Genomic DNA, 23,536 nt, shown 5'->3' on the forward strand with positions numbered 1-23,536 from the left:
TCCCCTGAAGAAGGAAATGGCAACCCACTCCAATAGTATTCTTGCCTGGGAAATCTCATGGACAGAGGAGCCTGGTGGGCTGTGACTTAGTGACTAAACGACAACAAACAGCTGTAGGATGTAGTGGTTCACAAGCAGCCGTGAGGTCTCGGGGGAACCCCACACCCCGGCTGGTCTCTCTTCTCAGTGACCCAGGACTGGTGTCAGCTACCATTCTCTCATGGATTGATTTTGTCTCTAAGAGTAGCACGTGGGGATTTGTCAGAGCTTGAGTTCATGATCCTTTCACTTTCAATAATCATGATAGGAGTATTGCATTGGATTGATTACAATGCTGGACTTGGGTAGGACCTTGGAATCATCTAGCCATAACTTCAGTTTAATATTAAAAGCCTTCTGATAATATTGTTCGTGTGTTTCTACCTAGTTTGGATGTGACCACCACAACTCACTACATCCACCATCATGCGACTGTTCTAAAGCCTAGAAAACTCTTCCTTACATTAAAATAAGGTCTTAAACCAGCATTTGTCTTTCTGTTTTTCATCCTTAATTCCTAGCTTGCATCTTTACTTGCAATATATCTTCCACATGACAATCCTTTACATACCCAAAATAAGCATCACAATTCCCACCATCCCCTTCCATACTTCCTTTGTTCACTATTTCCACAATTATTCTCATTGTTTTTCAAGTGACACTATGTCCACAACCTACCTTGGTCTGGTCTTTGGACAATTGTCAATATCTTGCAGAGTATGCAACTAGGAGGAAATGCAGTAATCTGTTTTGCCAGTACAAAATCTAAACTGTTCTTTGGATGCAACCAATGTTTGTAACCAATTCTTTCAAAAGTCACAAGACACTGTTAATTCACATCTAGTGTTTAGTTAAGATTGCTATCCCACCCCCAGTCATAATTCTTCATACATGTTCTGTACTTTACAGTTTACAAACTTCTTTAATACACATAAATGTAAAAATGCCTGAGAGGCTGGCTATTGTTAGCCCAGTTTTACACATGAAAAACCTGTTCCTGGAGAAATTAAGTGATTTACGAAATGTCGAGTGAGGTATGAGTGACAAAACTGTCTTCTGATCCCAGCCTGATGCTTTTATTATTCAATGGGTGTCATGTTTCACAAGAAATACTATTGTGGTATTTTTCCAATCTGCAACTAGTCAAATTTATTTTTAAGAGAAATGAATAGATAGGTATTTTTTTGACAAATATTTACTTGGTGCTTTTATTTCAATCAGTGACATGAGTTGAACAAGGTTTATGCTTTTATGCATTAATAAATACTTAATAAAAATATTTAAGAAATAAATAATATTTGAGCAAATACTCAAGAAATAAATAAATACTAGTAAATACTTAAGATAATTATGAGGAAGGATAAGCACCATGATGAAAATCAAACTGATGAAGTAAGTGGAGAATTCCAAAGTCCATGTTAGGAATAGGTGGTTGAAAAGACCTGGGTGAAGAGGTGACATGTCACTTTTACCCAAATGATAAAGGCATAAATTAATTTAATTTTGTTAATTTGAGGCTTAATAAAATCTCCTCGAATGCTGATGTCATCAGTAAATTTGACAAGCAGGCCTTCTGTGATTTCATTCATGGTCACTGATACAAATCTGCTAACATGATCCTGTAGTATAATGTGTTCCTTTGATTTAATGATATCTGTATTTCCCCCTTCCCTGTATAAATTTTTTCAAAATGGGAAAAGTTGCTGTAACTTTAGTTTCAACCTTTATTCATTAACCTCTGCAAATTCCTTGCCATTGACAGTCCATAAATATGGACATCGTGCACTATTCCATTGTACTCAGTGCCATTAGCTTTCACTGGGTGGCACTTTAACCTGTCAATACTTCCATATGCTCTTTTTAAATATTCTACCTGCAATTAATCATCACTATTTACTAAAAGTGTCAATAAGGAGAAACGAGGATGTCTTTAAGATTTTGCTCTGGTACCTGCTTTATGCTATGACAAGCCTGGATTTATCTTGATCCTGTAAGGATTTCCATTTCTGGAACCCTACTGTTCAGGGTTTATCAGGTGATTTATTTTAAATATTCAATACTCCAATGTCATACAAAATTTCACCAAAATATTCAAATTATCATTTGTTTTATCTTTTTACAAGCACATTAGAGATGCTGAATATTGCAATACTCATTTTGATATGACCTCCTTCATTAGATCTTTGGATACCTTTTAGGATATTTGAAAAGAATTTTTTGTTCTGTTGCTATTATTTTCTTCAATTCCAAATGTTTCTGCTGGGTATAGGGAGAAGGAGTCAGGCCAATATCACAAGACAGTAAAGAAAGTTCCAAGTTTGTCATGATGACCTCTTAAGGCTGTTATAAGAATTAAATGAATTGATATTTTTAGGACAGTATCTGGTATACAAAAAATGATCTGAAAAATGTATGCTGAATAAAATTTTAAACTATATGATCTCATGATGTGAATATTATTTGTTATTACTCCGAGTGTTAATACATTTCCTTAAAAAATGTAGATCACAATAATCTGAGTAATCCCATTTAACTATCCAGTTTAATTTTTTCTCACTTTTATTTAGCTTTGCTGCTAGCCTGAATATATTAAAAAATGAGAAAGTAAAGGAAAATAAATCTCTGAATCAGATTTTTTGGTTCTTTCACTGGTTATAGCTATGTTGCTCAGAGATCTCAGATTGTATAGGCTGTCCCAGATCTTCCACACTTTTTGCAGCCCTAAAATGACATTATGGATCCATTTCAATAAATGCTTCTGAGTATCTGTATGTGCCAAGGAGGACATCACTAAGAGCTAGGACATAATGATCCATAAGACATAGTCCAGCCTCAATGATCTCACAGTCCAATGGTGAATTAGAAGCGTTGTAATTATAGGATCACTCTGTCAGAGTGTCATGAGTACATGAAAGAACACCTAATTTTGCTTGGAGAGAACTGAATGGATGGTCCCCCACAGGGAAAGTCACTCTTGAGCTGACCCCTTGGAGAGAAGGAGAAGATGTCTAAGTGGTTAAGGACAGGAAGTGTTCAGGCAGAGGGAACAGCCATGCATGAAGACTTGGGAAAACATGGACTGTGGGGGCAAAACCAGGCAAGGTGAGAAAGGTCAGGCTTGTACAACCCGCCTTGGCACTGATGTGGAGACTGAGTTGGAGAAGGGTGAATCTGAAGGTGAGGGCTGGTAGGAGGAAGTTTCATCCTGCTTTCAAAAGGAAGGGAGCAGTTGTGGGGAGTGTGGAGAGGTGAGTATTATTTTAAAATTTAACTGCCCGAATAGACATCACCCAGATGTAAACATCTTTCTTTAGTACTGCCTTGAGGAAGGCTGACTACATAATAGTATGTTTGAAGTTTATGTCTCTGTTTCTCTGTGTATTTTAAAGATTAAACTGAAGAAAGGAACAGAGAGGTGTTCCACTATTGACTTCTCAGTATTTGAAAGCAAGTTGCTTTCCTTTCTTTGTTTCCGTCAGAATGAAAATTTTTATTTTATCTTAAGAAATAAAAATTCATTATTTCAAGTTGTAGCATTCTTAGTAGAGACTGTATTGAGCTGATAGATTTTGGAAATAAATGCCTTAGGTTTGCAGGATGTTATCTGATATATCTAGGCTTCAAACACTCTGGTCTTGAGCTACAGCTTTCTGGAAAAATCCTTGAATCACAGGGAATCTAGAAACACATTTTCAGATAAAAACTATGAAAAGGGCTTCTGATGATGTGATATTATTAGGAGTAACTCTTTTAAAAAAGTTCATTTGTATCTTTTTTACATTTTTCTAAAAGTCTTTATTGAATTTGTTACAAATCCAGTCCCATCACTTCTCAGCAAATAGAAAGGGTAAAAGTGGCAACGTGGACAGATTTTATTTCCTTGGGCTCCAAAATCACTGCAGATGGGGACAGCAGCCATGAAATTCAGAGATACCTGCTCCTAGGAAGGAAAGCTATGACAAATCTAGACAGCATATTAAAAAGCAGAGACATCACTTTGCCAAGAAATTTCTGTATAGTCAAAGCTATGATTTGCCCAGTAGTCATGTATGGATGTGAGTTGAGTTCAGTTCAGTCGCTCAGTCGTGTCCGACTCTTTGTGACTCCATGAATCGCAGCACGCCAGGCCTCCATGTCCATCACCAACTCCCGGAGTTTACCCAAACCCATGTCCATTGAGTCGGTGATGCCATCCAGCTGTCTCATTCTCTGTCGTCCCCTTTTCCTCCTGCCCCTAATCCTTCCCAGCATTAGGGTCTTTTCCAACGAGTCAACTCTTCGCATGAAGTGGCCAAAGTATTGGAGTTTCAGCTTCAACATCAGTCCTTCCAATGAACACCCAGGACTGATCTCCTTTAGGATGATAAAAAATGTTGAGAGCCAAAGAATTGATGCTTCTGAACTGTGGTGCTGGAGAAGACTCTTGAGAGCCCCTTGGACATCAAGGAGATCAAACCAGTAAATCCTAAAGGAAACTAATGCTGAATATTCATTGGAAGGACTGATGTTGATGCTGAAGCTCCAATACTTTGGTCACCTGATGGAAAGAGGTGACTTGTTGAAAGGAAACACTGAGGACAGGAGGAAAAGTGGGCGACAGGATGAGATCGTTGGATGGCATCACCGACTCAATGGACATGACATTGAGCAAACTCTGGGAGATGGTGAAGGACAGGGAATCCTGGCCTGCTGCAGTCTATGGTGTTGTGAAGAGTTGGACATGATTTGGTGTCTGAAAAACAACAATAAAATGGTAGTTCTAGTTTTAGATTTTTAAGGACCTTCCATACTGTTCTTCATAGTGGCTGTACTAATTTCCATTCCCACCAGGAACCTGCTTTATTGCACAAGGAGCTCAGCTTAGTGCTCTCTGATGACCTAGATGAGTGGGATGGGAGAGGTGGGAGGGGCGTCAGGTGGGGTAGGATGTATGGATACACATAGCTGATTCATCTTGTTGTATAGAAGAAACTAATACAATATTTTTTTTTTCTTATAAAGCAGTTATACTCCAACACAAAGGTACAGACTATAACTTTTGGAGTGCTTGCCCATTCTAGGCAAGCACTTTTATGAGCACCCTTTTATGAGAAGAGTCTTTTACCTCCTAGTACTCTGAAAATTCGGAGAAGGCAATGGCACCCCACTCCAGTACTCTTGCCTGGAAAATCCCATGGGTGGAGGAGCCTGGTAGGCTGCAGACCCATGGGGTCGCTAGGAGTCGGACACGACTGAGCGACTTCACTTTCACTTTTCCCTTTCATGCACTGGAGAAGGAAATGGCAACCCACTCCAGTATTCTTGCCTGGAGAATCCCAGGGACGGCGGAGCCTGGTGGGCTGCCGGCTATGGGGTTGCACAGAGTCGGACACGACTGAAGCGACTTAGCAGCAGCAGCACTCTGAAAATTGTCTGACCAAGAAAGAGACTGCCAGTACAGTACCTGCCTTTGTAAAGTGTACAACTCAGGGGCTGTTTATCAATAATATACTTCTCATTTTGTTCAACCATCACCATGACCTAACTCCAGAATGAGTCCATCACCCCAAAGAGAAACCCCATAACCTTCCACTCACCAATCTTCCTAAATGCTGGCAACTGGACTCAACCATTCTGGAAATTTCCTAGGACAGAGGTTATAAGATATGTGAGCTTTTGTTTCTGCCTTGTTTCATTTACCATAATAGTTTCAAGGTTCATCTATATTGTAGCATATATCAGTATTTTTAATGGCTGAACAATAATCCATTGTATGGCTATATCACATTTTATTTATTCATTCAGCAGTAGATTTTTTTCACTTTTTGGCTGTTGTCATTCTGTTATGAAATCTGTATACAAGTTTTTGTGTTAATTTCTGCTTGTAGTTCTCTTAGATGTATACCTAGGAGTAGAATTACTGTTTCACATGGTAATTGTATATTTAACTTTTTGAGGAATTACCAGACTGTTTTCCAAAGTGGTTATACATGACCACTAGCAATGTATAAGTTTACTAAGTACTTCACATCCTTACCAATACTTGCCTTTTCCCACTCTTTAGAAAAAGATTTTTTAACTGTCCTGGTGGGTGTTAAGTGGTATCTCATTGTAAGTTTGATTTCTATTCCCCTAATGATTTAGAGCATTCTTTCATGTTCTTTTTGGCCATTTGTGTATCTTCTTTGGAAAAAAATATCTATTTGAATTATTTGCCTATCTGAAAATTTGTATCTTTATTATTGTAAGCATTTTTAAAAATATATTCTGGTTACTAGACTCTTATCAGAAACTTGATTTGCAAATATTTGTTTCCTATTCTGTGGGTTGTATGTTCACATTCTTGATAGTGTCCTTTGATGCAAAATGTCTTTAATTTTGATGAAGTCCGTTTTATTCATGTTTTCTTTTGTTATTTTACTTTTGGCATCGTATTGTCTAATTGAAGGTCCTAAAGATTTACTCTTATGTTTCCTATGGAGATTTTTATTGTTTTAGGGCATACATCTAGGTCTTTGATTTATGTGAGTTAATGTTCACATATGGCATAAGAAAAGGGTCCAAATTAATTTTTTTCTTTTTCTTCTTTTTTCTGCATATGGATAGCCAGTTGTCCCAACACTACTTATCTTAAAAAACTCTTTTTTACACATTAAACACTTTTGGCACCCTTGTCAAAAATCAATTAGCCATAAACATATATGGGTTCATTTTTAGCCTTTCAATTATATTGCATTGATCTGTATGTCTATCCTTATACCAATACAGCAATGCTTTAAATCCTATAGCTTCATAGTGTGATTCAAAATAGAGAAATGTGAGTCCATCAATTTTTACCTTCCTTTTCAAGATTATTTTGGCTATTCAAGATTGTTTGCAGTTCCATATGAATTTTAGGATCAACTTGTCCATTTCTGAAAAAAAGACAATTGGATTTTTATAGAGATTGTGTTGAATTTGGATTTGTAGCATAATTTACAGAATATTGCCACCTTAATAGTATTAAGTCCTCCAATAAACACAGATTATCTCTTATTTAGGCCTTTTAAAATTATTTTCAACAATGTTTTACATTTTTCAGTCAATACAACTTGCATGTCCTTGGTTAAATTTATTCCTAATCATTTTATTCCTACTAATGCTATTGTAAATGCACTTGCTTTTTTAATACCATTTCCAGATTGCTCATTGATAGTGTATACAAATACAACAGATTTTTGAATATTGATTTTTATATTCTGTAACTTTGAAGGACTCATCATGAACTCTAGTAATTTTATATGTGTAAAATCCTTGGAGTTTTTTATGTATAAGATGATGTCATCTGCCAAAAATAGTTTTACTTCTTCCTTTCCAATCTGAATGTATTTTGCTTTGTTTTCATGTCTAACTAGCAAGTAATTGCTATACAGTGTTGACTAGAATAGGTGAAAGTGGAACTCTTAGTCTTTTTCCTAGTCTTAAGGGAAAGATTTCAGTCTTTCAACACTACCTGTGGGTTTTCATAGATGTTCTTTGTGACACTGAGGAATTTCCCTTCTATCCCTTGCTTGGGTATTTTTCTCATGAAAATATACTGGACTTGGTTGACTTTTTCTACATCTCTTGAGATGATCATATGTGGAATTTTTTGCCCTATACAACTATTGCTATGGTCTATTACAGTCATTAAGCTGAACCAATCTTATATTCTTGGGGTGAATCCCACTTGTTCATGCTATATCAGCCATAGTTCATGAATTCAGTTTGCTAATGTTTTGTTGAGTATTTTTGCATCTGTATTGGGCTTCCCTAGTGGCTCAGTGGGAAAGAATCTGATTGTCAATGAAGGAGATCTGGGTTCAATTCCTGGTTTGGGAAGATCCCTTGCAGAAGGAAATGGCAACCCACTCCAATATTCTTGCCTGGAAAATTCCATGTACAGAGGAGCCTGGTGGGCTAAAGTTCATAGGGTCACAAAGAGTCAGACACGGTTCAGTGACTGAGCATGCAAGTACCCTCATTAAATGAGGTATATTTATATACTTATGTTGTCTCCAGTTTTCTTTCTTATGATTTCTTTGTCTGGTTTTGATATCAGAATACTACCAGCCTCATAGAAGGACTCTGGTTTTGATTTTAGTTTTATTATTCACTATGATTGAACTTGAGGCAATGTCTCAATAACCTAAAGCTTTGGATTCCTCATTTCTAGACTAATAATAACTTTATACATACAAATTGTTGCGAAGGCTAAATGAATTATTACGTGTGCTTTATAAACTGTCAGTCACAGTATTTATATCACAAGTGTTGGCACTGGTGGGTGTTAAGAATAAAACAGCAATCTTGGTTGGGTAGAAATAGAAACATATGCTCAGTTCAGTTCAGTTCAGTCGCTCAGTCATGTCCGACTCTTTGCAACCCTATGAACTGCAGCACACCAGGCTTCCCTGTCCATCACCAACTCCTGGAGCTTGCTCAAACTCATGGCCATCAGGCCAGTGATGCCATCCAACCATGTCATCCTCTGTCATCCCCTTCTCCTCCTGCCCTCAATCTTTCCTAGCATCAGGGTCTTTTCCAACGAGTCAGTTCTTCGCATCAGGTGGCCGAAGTATTGGAGCTTCAACTTAAGCAGCAGTCCTTCCAACGAATATTCAGGACTGATTTCATTTAGGGTTGACTGGTTTGATCTCCTTGCAGTCCAAGGGACTCTCAAGAGTCTTCTCCAACACCACAGTTCAAAAGCATCAATTCTTTGGCTCAGCTTTCTTTATGGTCCAATTCTCACATCCAAACATGACTACTGGAAAAACCATAGCTTCAGCTAGATGGACCTTTGTTGGCAAAGTAATGTCTCTTCATATTTGCTGTGTAGGTTGGTCATAGATTTTCTTCCAAGGAGCAAGCATCTTTTAATTTCATGGCTTTGGTCACCATTTGCAGTGATTTTGGAGCCCAAGTAAATAAAATCTCTCACTGTTTCCATTATTTCCCCATCTATTTGCCATGAAGTCATGGGACTGGATGCCATGATCTTAGTTTTCTGAATGTTGAGTTTTAAGCAAACTTTTTCACTCTCTTCTTTCTCAGCTTTCTGCCATAAGGGTGGTGTCATTTGCTTATCTTAGGTTATTGACATTTCTCCTGGCAATCTTGATTCTAGCTTGTGCTTCATCCAGCATGTGAAATAATAATATGTGTTTATTATTATTAAATAATAATACATTATTATTTCACATAATGTACTCTGAATATAAGTTAGATAAGCAGGGTGACAATATACAGCCTTGACATACTTCTTTCCCAATTTGGAACCAGTCTATTGTTCCTTGTCTGGTTCTAATTGCTGCTTCTTGACTTGCATACAGATTTTTCAGGAGGCAAGTAAGGTGGTCTGCTATTTCTATCTCTTTCAGAATTTTCCACAGTTTGTTGTGATCCACACAGTTAAAGGCTTTGGCATAGTCAATAAAGCAGAAATGGATGTTTTTTCTGGAACTCTTGCTTTTTTGATGATCCAACAGATGTTGTCAGTTTGATCTCTGGTTCCTCTGCCTTTCCTAAATCCAGTTTGAACATATGGAAGTTCACGGTTCACATACTGTTGAAGCCTGGCTTGGAGAATTTTGAGAAATATCTGTTACCTTTAACTAAAATTGTGTGTGCATGCTGTGCTTAGTCACTTCAGTCGTGTCTGACTCTTTGCATTCCTATAGTCTGTCACCTGCCAGGCTCCTCTGTCCTTGGAATTTTCCTGCAAGAATACTGGAGTGGGTTGCAAGCCCTCTGGATCTTCCCAACCCAGAGATTGAAGCCATGTCTCCTGTGTGTCCTGCATCGCAGGTGAATTCTTTATTGCTGAGACCTCAGGGAAGCTCCCTAACTAAAATTACTATACTTTGTCCCTCTTGGACTTTATTACAGCTTGTATAAAATGAGTCACCATCATCCCAGCTGTATTAAATAGCCACATTAATAATAGTCATAGTATAACTATATCATATAACAATACAATATGTTATCACTACTGTATATGTATTAAGTACACATTGCCCCAAGCACTTGACATGAATTGATTTATTTCATCCTCAAAATGCCATGATGAAGGTGCTGTTACCTTTCTTCATATTCTAAGTCAGAATTATACCCGAAGTTTGGATAAATTGTTCAGAGTCACATAGCTCAGAAGTTACAGATAATCGGTAAAGTTTGTGACATAGTAATATTTGTTATCTGAGTTATTTGAGTCATTTTTCACTCTCATTCAAGAGTTGTTCTCACATTTTTCTAAATAATATTAAACAATTTTTACTCAAATATTTTTTTTCAAAACTATATATTAATATCTTTTCTGAAGTAGACAATGAATTTAAATAAAATAAGAATAACTCAATCTAATTTTTTCTATCACCTTGAAAACTAACTTCTTTACAAACTTTTTTCTCTAATGCTGGAATAAATTAACATGCATGTTGAAAACATCTAACCACAACCCTCGCATATCTCTGCAATGAATAGCTTTTAGTCCTTGGCAATTCAGACAAGTGTTTTCTGAAATAAAACACTACACATTTATGGAAAACATTGAATGGTTGAATGTCTTCTAAAGACAACAAGATAGCTATTATCTTATTTTTTTAGATGTTTAGTAATGATGTGAAATGGGGTTGATTTAAACATCCTTGATTGGTTTTTGTGCTAACACATACAATTATATTTAAATGAGAATTTTGGCAATTACAAAGAGGCTTAGAGTTCTAAAATATTTTTATCCATTGACTCAGTTTGTTATTTCACACAAAAAGTAGGGGAAACTCTTTGAAATTTAGTGGAGGAAAATCAGATGCAACCAGACAAATGAAACCATTATAACCTGGCAGTAAAATCATGGATTGATTTAATAGGTTTAAACATAACATTGAATCAATAATTTAACATAGTGCCAAGAAAATGAGAGAGAGAGTTGATAAATATGTCTTGAGGGTGCATCCTGGACACTAAGGCTGATCTGAGGGAGCCATCAAGACAGGTCATCCCCCTTGATTCCTCTACCAAAGACAGGGTCTTTAGTGCCATCTTTTTTAAGAAAGAAAAGAGCTCAGCTAAAAAATATAAAGTTTAGTAAAGAGTCATAACAAAGGTCTGTATAGTCAAAGCTATCATTTTTCCAGTAGTCTTGTACGGATATGAGAGTTGAACAATAAAGAAGGCTGAATGCCAAAGAATTGATGCTTTCGAACTATGGTGCGGGAGAAGATTTTTGAGCGTCCCCTGGACAGCAAGGACATCAAACCAATCAATTCTAAAGGAAACCAACCCTGAATATTCATTGGAAGGACTGACTCTAAAGCTGAAGCTCCAACATTTTAGCCACCTGATGTGAAGAGCCAACACATTGGAAAAGACGATAATGGTGGGAAAGATTGAGGGCAAGAGGAGAAGGGAGCAACAGAGCATAAGATGGTTGGATGGTGTCACCAACTCAATGGACATGAGCTTGAGCAAAATCCGGGAGACAGTGAAGGACAGGGAAGCCTGGCGTACTGCAGTCCATGGAGTTGCAAAGAGTCAGACATAACTGAGCAGCTGAACAACAGCAGCAAAAGAGCAACACTGAAGTGTTTTAACCTTATCACATTTTCTAAATAGTATCTAATGAGAAGTTCCAAGAATCAAGTGCATTTGCCTTATTTAAATAGTATATTCCAAACAATTTTTTGAAAATAAATATTGAAATTTTATGTCAAATATAATTAAATGCAGGTTGAGATTCAAGGCAGATGAATTCCCTCCTCTCTTAGAATACATCTTAAATTTTCTTGAAGTATTCTTGAGTTAATTTCTGTTATATTGCAAAGTGACTCAGTTATACAAATATACTTTTTTTCATATTCTTTTTACTATAGTTTATCACAGGATATTAAATATAGTTCAGTATGCTGTACAGTAGGGCTTCCCAGGTGGCACTCAGGTCAGTTCAGTTCAGTCACTCAGTCTTGTCTGACTCTTTGTGACCCCATGGACTGCAGCACACCAGGCTTCCCTGTCCATCATCAACTCCTGGAGCTTGCTCAAATTCATGTCCATCGAGGCGGTGATGCCATCCAACCATCTCATCCTCTGTCATCCCCTTCTCCTCCTGCTCTCAATCTTTCCCAGCATCAGGGTCTTTTCTAGTGAGTCAATTCTTCACATCAGGTGGCCAAAGTATTGGAGCTTCAGCTTCAGCATCAGTCCTTCCAATGAATATTCGGGACCAATTTCCTTTAGGATGGACTGGTTGGATCTACTCGCAGCCCAAGGGACTCTCAAGTGTCTTCTCCAAAACCACAGTTCAAAAGCATCAATTCTTTGGTGCTCAGCTTTCTTTATAGTTCAGCCCTCTCAACCATACATGACTACTGGAAAAGCTATAGCCTTGACTAGACGAAACTTTGTTGGCAAAATAATGTCTCTGCTTTTTAATATGTTGTCTAGGTGATCCACCTGCCAATGTATGAAATGGAAGTGTCACAGATTCAATCCCTGCATCGGGAAGAACCCCTGGGGTAGGAAATGGCAACCCACTCCAGTATTCTTGCCTAGAAAATTCCATGGGCACAGGAATTCCATGGGCAGGGGGACCTTGTTGTCTATCCACCCTGTACATAATAGTTTGCATCTGCTAATCCCAAACTTCCAATCCTTCTCTACCCCTCCTCCCCTTTGGCCTCACATATGTTGATTCATATTGTATTTTAGATTCCAGCAAATTTTTTAAAATAATCCAAAAAAAAATACCTTAAATCATTTAAATTTATTTTCAACTTCCAGTTATAAAATAAGTAAGCCTCAGATATGTAATATACAGCATCTATCAATAATATTGTAATGACTTGAATGCAGACCAAGAGCTGTTAGACCTTGGTGATAATTTTATAATGTATGTCAAGTTCAGATCACTGTAACAAACTTGAAACTAACATAATATTGCATGTCAACTATATTTCAGTAAACATAAATAAATGAATAAATAAAAAGTAATACCTCCATTTTTGATAAAAACTCTCAACAGCCTAAGTATAGAAGGGAACTTCTTTAACTCTGTAAAGTGAAGTCACTCAGTCGTGTCCGACTCTTTGCGACCCCATGGACTGTAGCCTACCAGGTTCCTCCGTCCATGGGATTTTCCAGGCAAGCATACTGGACTGGGTTGCCATTTCCTTCTCCAGAGCAGGTGATAAAAAGACCAAGTAGCTGAACACGGGGATCTGTAAGTACCTTCATCTGGCCAAGATGCTGGGGGTAGGACAAGAGCAGGTGAGCCTGCACCATGCTGTCCGGATGTCCCAAATCTCCCACCTGCCTGGCTCCCCTGCTGGAGGGGAAGGGGTTCCCTCGCTGCCTAAGGGGGTCCAGGGAAGCCCTTAACTCTGTAAAGGACACACAAATAAATGAGTAAATTCTAAAGCCATTATTATAAAAAATTGTTTTAATACATTTTTCATATCCTTACAATTAAAAAATATTTTGGGGTTTGAGACTGATAGAATAAATGTAAAATACAAATGATGGCTGGCATGTTTTATTTGAAATTTGTGTTTAAAGGGTTTATATTTGATTTCTAAGTTATTATTCATTTATGGATGGCAGATTTGGCTTTGTCAAGATGTTTTGATGTGTCCTCGTTTGATCTTTCTTGTATTCATGCTTGATAACAAGCAGAGAACAGAAAGCACATCTAAAATTAATAATAATAGAAATTTCCCCACCTCACTTTCTACCCTCAGTTGGGTCCACTTTCATTTATTGGTAAGATCCTGAAAAAGAGTAGCCTCATCTGCACTATCCCAGAGAAAAGCCCTGCTGGGTAGTATTAAAGCCTGTCGGTTGCCCACACTTGTCTAAATATTTAATGCATTGATGACCTCTTTTGAAACAGAATAACAACTATAAGCAAACAGATTTTGGACTCAGCATTAAAGTGGGCTTTTTTCCCCTACAAAATAAATTCTGTATTTGGTTGAAAGGAAATAAAGCAGAACTTTGGAAGAATTATAAACATAAGAAATGACGGGGGGAAAAAAGATTTTTAAGGTGTATGTGACAGAGAAGTTCTCTTTTCTATGACATCCTCTGGCTATATTCACACTAGAGTAATCAACTAGATAATTGTCCTTAGGCTATAAGTATCCATGCAAATATTTTTGAATAAAAGCCTACAACAATAGCTAAGTTTACCATTCAAGGATAAAGTAGGAAAAAACATGTATTTCTACCAGAAATGTCCATTTTGCTTTCTTATGCTTCAGGGTCTCTGTCTGTGAAACAGTTCTTGAAGGCAGTTATCCCTCTAAAGAGGTGGTTCTTAAAATTTAGTGATTCACATACACATTTAAAGATGTAATGAGATGCGACGGCTTCCATTCCTTTTAAATTGTTTGTATCATATTTACAGGCTTCCTGGAACTCACCCATGGATTTCCAAGTTCAAAACCCCAGCTCTATACAGACTTAGTAATAGGAAGCAGTAGGAAGTATGACTTTTTCCTGCCATAAATTAAGGAGTGCCCATAAACTGGAGCTGCAGAGGAGGAAAGAGTTGGCTTTCTATCACAACCCGGTGTTACGTTTCCCTAGCAACCATCCTATAAACCACTCCAGCCTCCTGCTGCTGGCATGGGTGTTTCACTCGTCTGATGTAAACATCTGCAGAAGGTGGTGTAGGTGGGGAAAGGTAAGGTTGTCAGTGCCCAAGTAACCTGATACAAGAGAAATGGCTTTCCCTTTAATTTCAAGTCAACAGCTGATATTCTGTGTAATAGCTATCTGTGTGTACATGTGTATGTGCAGATGTAATATTTTTAGTAAGCCACACTTTATTAGTCAAATTAACATATATTTCCCTGTACATTCACTATGAAAGAGTCACAATATAATATGTACTTTCATCACTTATGTACATTTTTGATGAAATATGGATTAATTCATATTCAGCTGTATCTAAATATTGATTCATAGTCATGCTACAAATACAACTAGTAAATGAAAATAATGACAATAAACAACTTACATTTTGTGAAGAAAATATGTGTGCAAAATTTTAAACATATCCTAAATTGATGTTTTCACCATTTTGCTGCCTATTGTAAACATCTGAAACTTTTAAAAAGTCACAATATCAAAGCAATATCATATACATATTAAATCAAAATGACTTACAATGAGAGTCAGGTACCAGTGGGTATTTTCAAAAATTTAATTAACAAATATTTTATTTAGGACTTCTGTATCTATGTTTACAACTGAAATGGGCCCATTTTTAATTGACTATATTTGACACATATCATCATGTAAATTTAATGTGTACAAAGTGTTTAGTTGCAATATGATTGCTGTTGCAGCAATATTTAGGACCTTTATCACATTACATAATTATCCTTTCTTGTTAGTGGTTGGACAATTAATTTTCAGTCTCTCAGCAAGTTTGATGATTGTAGTACAATATTGTTGTCTATATTCATTATACTGTGCATTAGATCTCTATGGCTTACTTGCTTCTTACTGAAAATTTGTAAGTGTAAAAACATCATTCTTAATCCCTCCACCCTCCTTCCCCTAGTAACCACCATCTTATACTCTATCTTTTATGAGTTTGACATATTTAGATTTCACATATAAGTGATACCATACAGTATTTGTCTTTCTCAAGCTGACTTATCTCACTTAGTATAATGTGCTCAAGGTTCATCTATATTGCCACACATGGCAGAATATCCTAATTTCTTATAACTCAGTAATATTCCATTGTATATATATATCTTTTTTCTGTGATGAACATTTAGGTTGTTTCTATATCTTGGCTATTGTGAATAATGTTGCAATAAGCATGAAAGGGCATATGTCTCTTCAAAATCCTATTTTCATTTCTTTGGCTATATACCCAAAAGTGTAATCGTTGGATCATGTGATAGACTTATTTTTAGTTTTTTAAGGAATATCCATATTGTTTTCCATACTGGTTGTACTGGTTCACATTCCCACCAAACATGTATAAATTTTCCCTCTTCTGTACATCCCTGCCAGCACTGTTGTCTCTTGTCTATTGACAACAGCCATTCTAAGAGGTGTGAAATGTTTCACTGTGGCTTTTACTTGTGTTTTCCTGACGATTTGTGATGTTGAGCATCTTTTCACATGTCTGATAGTCATTTTGATGTCCTGTTTGAAAAAAATGTCTATTCCACCCATTTTTAAATCAGATTGTTTTTCTGTTGTCATTACTTAATTTGCATCCGCTATTTATATATTTTAGATAAAACCTCTTATCTGATACATGATTAGCAGATTTTTTCTCCCATTCTTTAAGTTTTCTTTTCATTTTGTTGTTTCTTTTGCTGTGCAGAAGCCTTTGAGTTGGATATAGTTCTGTTTGTAGATTTTTGCTTTTGTTGTTCAGGCACCGGAAGTTTTTAAAAACCATCTAGTTAACTAATATGCAACACAAATGAGAACCACTCCTCTAAGTTCTTTCTAATCAGTGTGTAGTCTTCAGAAAACCAGCATTGAAATCACTTAAGAGATTTCTAGAAATAAAGAAACCTGGGCCCTACCTCAGACTTACTAGCTTAGAGTGTGTGTTATAAGCAATATCTCCAGGTAATTCACATGAAATCTGAAGTTTGAAAACCACTGATTAAAATTTGAAAGATAACTTAAACAAAATATCTAATCTGAATAAAGTATGTAAAAAATGGTTTGGAAAATATATTTGCATAATAAGCTTGTGCGACAGTGATCTTAAGGGGAAAATTCATTTTTTCCCACTAATCTTTACCCTAACCTGATATTTTGATTTTATTATTCAAACATCAGAAAATTTATCTGCAAGATTATTAAAGTTCTTTTCAAGAAGGCATCTTTCATTTACCCAAATCTCAATTAGCATTTTGACCTTGAAATGTCAATTTTGTTATAAACTCTTACTGTGAAAATTAATGTCTATAAGTCTTCTTAGTATAGTAATAAGAATTTTATAACAATATAACTTCTTCTTTGCTATTATGTGAGTAAATTGTTGCTTTTCAATTAACACAATTATCTTTCCTTCAGATTTTATAGACCCCTAGGTAAGTTAACACTATATTGTTTCTTAAATTTGAATATATGCCAATTCCATGCAAATCTTATAATTTTTCTCTATTATAAAATAATCTATCAGTTTGGTGATTGCTGCTAGTCTACTATGTACCACAATTTTTTACAGGGGATGTTTTTGCATAGTTAATGCAATACTAATATCATATACTCTTCATTTTGAAACTTAGGTTTCTATAAAGTAAATATTAATAGATCTAAATGGAGAAATAGAAAGCAATGCAATAATTTTAAGATATGTCAATACCTTACTTTCATCAGTGGATATATCATCTGGATAGAAAATCAATAAGGAAACATTTGACTTGAACAACGCATTAGACCAAATAGACTAAACAGGCCTTCCATCCAAAAACAACAGAATACAAATTCTTCTCAAGCATATATGGAATGTATTCAGGATAAGTCATATATTACATTAAAAAACAAGCCCTAAAGAATTTAAGAAGATTGAAATTATACCAAGCATCTTTTTCAACCACAATGGTATGAAACCAGAAATCAGTTAGAAGAAAATTGGATAATTCACACATATCCAAGCTACTAAACAGCCTGAAAGGCAAAGAAAAAGAGAAATTAAAAAAAAAACTTGAGAGAAATTAAAATGGAAATACAACATATCAAAACTTATGAGACGCAGCAAAATTCAGATCTAAGAGGGAATTAATAGCAGTAAATGCCAGCAAATTTGGAAAACTCAGCAGTGGCCACAGGACTGGAAAAGGTCAGAATTCATTCCAATCCCAAGGAAGGTAATGCCAAAGAATGCTCAAACTACCACACAATTGCACTCATCTCACACTCTAGAAAAGTAATGCTCAAAATTCTCCAAGCCAGGCTTCAATAGTCCATGAACCATGAACTTCCAGATGTTCAAACTGTATTTAGAAAAGCCAGAGGAACCAGAGATCAAATTGCCAACATCCATTGGATCATCGAAAAAGCAAGAGAGTTCCAGAAAAACATCTACTTCTGCTTTATTGACTATGCCAAAGCCTTTGACTGTGCGGATCACAATAAACTGTGGAAAATTCTGAAAGAGATGGGAATACCAAATCACCTGACCTGCCTCCTGAGAAATCTGTATGCAGGTCAAGAAGCTACAGTTAGAACTGGACATGGAACAACAGACTGGTTCCAAATTGGGAAAGGAGTACGTCAAGGCTGTAGATTGTCACCCTGCTTATTTAACTTATATGCAGAGTACATCATGCAAAATGCTGGGCTGAATGAAGAACAGGCTGGAACCAAGATTGCTGGGAGAAATATCAGTAACATCAGATATGCAGATGATGCCATACTTATGGCAGAAAGCAAGAAAGAACTAAAGAGCCTCTTGATGAAAGTGAAAGAGAAGAGTGAAAAAGTTGGCTTAAAGCTCAACATTGAGAAAGCTAAGATCATAGCATCTGGTTCCTTCACTTCATGGGAAATAGATGGAGAAACAATGGAAACAGTGACAGACTTATTTATTTGCGCTCCAAAATCACTGTGAATGGTGACTGCAGCCATGAAATTAAAAGACGCTTACTCCTTGGAAGGAAAGTTATGACCAACGTAGATAGCATATTAAAAAGCAGAGACATTACTGTGTCAACAAAAGTCCATCTAGTCAAAGCTATGGTTTTACCAGTAATCATGTATGGATGTGAGAGTTGGACTCTAAAGAAAGCTGCTGCTGCTGCTGCTGCTAAGTCGCTTCAGTCGTGTCTGACTCCGTGCGACCCTACGGACAGCAGCTCACCAGGCTCCTCCACCCCTGGGATTCTCCATGCAAGAATACTGGGGTGGGTTGCCATTTCCTTCTCCAATGCATGCATGCATGCTAAGTCGCCTCAGTCGTGTCTGACTCTGTGCAACCCTATGGACAGCAGCCCACCAGGCTCCTCCAACCACAGGATTCTCCAGACAAGAATACTGGAGCGGGCTGAGCACCAAATAAATGATGCTTTTGAACTGTGGTGTTGGTGAAGACTCTTGAGAGTCCCTTGGACTGCAAGGAGATCCAAATAGTCCATTCCTAAGGAAATCAGTTCAGAATATTCATTAGAAGGAATAATGCCGAACCTGAAACTCCAATATTTTGGCCTCCTGACATGAAGAACTGACTCATTGGAAAAGACCCTGATGCTGGGCAAGATTGAAGGCAGGAGAAGGGGATGACAGAGAATGAGATGTTTGGACGGCATGGCCAACTGGATGGACATAAGTCTGAGTAAACTCCGGGAGTTGGTGATGGACAGGGAAGTCTGGCTTGCTGCAGTCCATAGAGTCGCAAAGAGTCAGACATGACTGAGCAACTGACTGAACTGAAATGCCTACACTAAGAAACAAGAAGAAAGATCTCAATAAAATAACCTAACTTTAAACTTCAAGGAACTAAGAAAAGAAGAACAAAGCCCAAAGTTAGTTCAGTTCAGTTCAGTTCAGTCGCTCAGTCGTGTCCGACTCTTTGTGACCCCATGAATTGCAGCACTCCAGGCCTCCCTGTCCATCACCAGCTCCCAGAGTTTACCCAAACCCATGTCCATTGAGTCGGTGATGCCATCCAACCATCTCATCCTCTGTCATCCACTTCTCCTCCTGCCCCCAATCCTTCCCAGCATCAGGGTCTTTTCCAATGAGTCAGCTCTTCACATGAGGTGGCCAAAGTTTTGGAGTTTCAGCTTCAACATCAGTCTTTCCAATGAACACCCAGGACTGATCTCCTTTAGGATGGACTGATTGGATCTCCTTGCAGTCCAAGGGACTCTCAAGAGTCTTCTCCAACACCACAGTTCAAAAGCATCAATTCTTCCGTGCTCAGCTTTCTTCACCATCCAACTCTCACATCCATACATGACCACTGGAAAAACCATAGCCTTGACTAGACGGACCTTTGTTGGCAAAGTAATGTCTCTGCTTTTAAATATGCTATCTAAGTTGGTCATAACCTTCCTTCCAAGGAAGGAAGGAAATAGCAAAGATCTGAGTGAAAATAAATTAAGGATGAAAAAGTCAATAGAAAAGATATTTGAAACTCAGAGCTGATTTTTAAAAACATTTAAAAAATAGAGAAAGCTTTATCCAGACTCACCAAGAAAAGGAGAAGGCTCAGATAAATAAAATAAGAAATGAGAGAGAAGCTATTACAGCTGAAACCATAAAAATACAAAGGATCATGACGAACAAAGAATCATATTAACTTGGACAACCTAGAAAAAATGAATAAATAGCTAGAAACACACAATCTGCTGAAAATGAATCATGAAGTGAATCATAATTGGTCCAATTACTAGTAAAGAGGTTGAATCAGTAACCAAACACCTCTCAATGAACAAAAGTCCAGTGCCAGATGGTTTTGCTGGTGAATTCTACCAAACCTTCAAAGAAAAATTAATGCCAGTCTTCAAATTCTCTCCCCAAGATAAGAGGGAAAAGAGCCTAGAATTACCCTAATACCAAATCCAGACATGAACACTACCAGAAAAGAAAATTATAGGCCAATATCCCTGATGAACATAGAAAAAAAAAGAAACATAGGTTGGAAAACCAATAAATTAAGCAAAGAAGGGCTTACTTTGTAGCTCAGATGGTAAAGAATCTGCCTGCAGTGGAGGAGACCCAGGTCAATCCCTGGGTTGGGAAGATCCCCTGGAGAAGGAAATGGCAACCCACTCCAATATCCTTGCCTGGAGAATCCCATGGACAGGGGAGCCTGGTGGGCTGCAGCCCGTGGTGTCGTAAGGAGTTGGGCACGACTGAGCAATTAACACTTACTTACTAAGCAAAATAAAGCTCAGTGTGTCAACTGCAACAGTAGATAGAAGAATAGAAAGAAGGAAGAATCTACCAATGGTGTGGGGGAGTGCAATTTAGCTCATAAGTAAAAGGACTATTCTGATTTCAGTAAAGGGGGATGGAGTTCAGAGAGATTTGATATCAGTTTTTTCTTTTCTTTTCTTTTTTTAATGAGAAAAAGATATCACGTTCAGAGAATAGAAAGAAGCTTAGTGTAACCATTGTATAGTGTGAAGAGAAAGGAAGTAAAGAAAGTGGAAAGGAGGCTGGGCAAGATTGAAATTAAAAGTGAAAGTCTCTCAGTCATGTCTGACTCTTTGCGACCTCACGGAATGCTAACGATGAGGCAAATCACTGAAGCAGAGGAAAATAGGAAGAAAAAGACAATTTGGATAGGGAGGGCACTGGTGAATTTACCCATCTTGGAGTCTTACCATGTGGAAAATCTTAGCATTGTTCTTAAAACTGTATACTATATACTAGTCCAACGCTCACAGCACAGCGCGGTCCAGCCAAGAAGACTCACAAGTCATTAACGACCACAAATGCTGGCTGCCTCACATCCCCCAGAAATTGATGGCAAGGAGACCAGAGCCCCAGATCCTATAGACCATCAACATTTGAAGGACACGTGAAAGAAAATGATTCTGCTGAGAGAGGGCCATGATTAAGTGAGAGTTAGGACGAGGAAGAGCAATGGTGCAAATGAATGTTTGTGGGAAATAAGAAAATACACGTGCCAGTCAAGATCTCCTGCTGTTCACTTTTCCCAAACATAATCCATGATCGAAGGTGAATTTTTGGAGTATAATTTCTTTACAGTGCTGTGTTAGTTTCTTCTGCACAGCAAAGTGAATCAGCCACACATATACTTCCTTTTATGAATTCCCTTCCCATTTAGGTCACCACAGAGGGAGAGAGCTCCCTGTGATATACAGCAGTTTCTCATCAGTTATCTACTGTATGTAAAGTATCAGTAGTATATATATATATATATATATATATATGTATGTATGTATGTCAATCCCAATCTCCCAACGCATCCCAACCCTCCTTCCCCCCTTGGTATCCAATGTTCTCTACATCTGTGTCTATAGTTGAAGAGCCTGATAATGACATAAAACTAATACAAAGGCACAGATATGATACCAAAAACTATTAATGGTTAATCAAACGGTGCTTGAAATTTAGCTTTAATCCATGTCACAGAACAGTTACACGAAGGCTGTTAGCAAGAAGCTTCATACAGACTACCCAGGCTCAGAGCTTGCTCCATATTGTACATAAGTGAGATACTTATCTCCCTCTAGGTCTTATTTCCCCAAGTATTAACTGGATATCATTGTTACTCACCCTAATGCAATCACTGCATGGGTTACATAAGATTCTAAAGGTTAAGAATTTAGAAATAGCTGGCACAAAGCACACGCACTACATAAATGCTACCTATTATTATAAACAAAATAGTATTTTAGCTTGGTAGGGATCATCCAAGATTATATCAATTGCAATTACAATTCTAAACAAGAAAGAAAAATAGAAATCAATTCCTGAGCAAGTCAATAAGTTTCTGACAAACCTTCTTTTTGAACAAATTATAATTTTTTAACATGTTAAGAAACACAGTAATATTTGGGATGAAAGTGTTAATAACAGACCATATGGTGAGTCTGTGGATTCCATTGTATTCAAATAATTACAGAATTAAAATCATTCTATTCTGTGTTCTAAGGAAAAACACAAAAGAACACACGCGATAAAGATGGTAGAGTTCCTAAACTAAAATACCAAATGTCTAGTACCAGACTGTAAGAAGTCAAGAGATTCAAGTTTATTACAATTGTATACACAAATATGTACAGTATTTTTAAGCACTAATGTTTTACCCCAAAATTTCAAACTTCCTTGGCTATCTAGAAATAATACTTTTTGTACATAATGTTTTACATATAATGCCAGGTCCTCTTTTTCGGTCTACCCAGCTACCTACCTACATAGAATCTGCCTATATCCATTTATTTGTAGATTGTGCCCAGGTTCTGAAATGTTATGGAGATAAAAGTATGCACATTTTTAAAATGTCATCTTACTCAAAATATTCGTACTGCTGACCACTTTAAATGGACTTGAATCATAGGTGATTCTTTGAATAATCACAATATTAATGACTCAGAATCATGGGTCTGGTAACAAACACAGCTGGAAAAATATACCTTATTGATAAATCTCAGTGTGTCCATTTTATCTCAGTGTTACGTCTTTAGTTTAAAAAATACAAAATAAAACATCTGGAGAACTATGATATCTTCCCCCCAAATAAAAAATAACATATTTGTCTTCTATTAACTACTTATATATCAACGTTTATAAAAGTCTTTGATAGGTTTGTGTCCAATAAAATAAATAATTAATGCTACCTTAAAAAATTAAGTGGTCAGTTGAACTCTAAAAAATGTCATCATTTTTCTTAAAGACTCTTTAACTATCTTTATGAAGTTGTTTAAGATTTAGCAGAGATAAATCTCACTATTTAATGTGCTTTATGTACTGTTTTGACACCCATCACATCTTGATTTGACTATTTAATTAACCACTTTGAAATTTACTGTCCTTTTTT

The 23,536-nt window shown here is 36.9% G+C and overlaps 1 long non-coding RNA gene across 2 annotated transcripts in view; it reads left to right on the forward strand.

Annotated features, from left to right (window-relative positions):
* The window catches only part of LOC145516339 (uncharacterized), a 125,911-nt gene that overhangs the window by 96,613 nt on the left and 5,762 nt on the right, over window positions 1-23,536 (forward strand). The window lies entirely within an intron of this gene.

This window comes from Giraffa tippelskirchi, chromosome 8 (assembly GCF_054371585.1).
Source record: "Giraffa tippelskirchi isolate mGirTip1 chromosome 8, T2T-mGirTip1v1.2.pri, whole genome shotgun sequence".
Classification (NCBI taxonomy): Eukaryota; Metazoa; Chordata; class Mammalia; order Artiodactyla; family Giraffidae; genus Giraffa; species Giraffa tippelskirchi.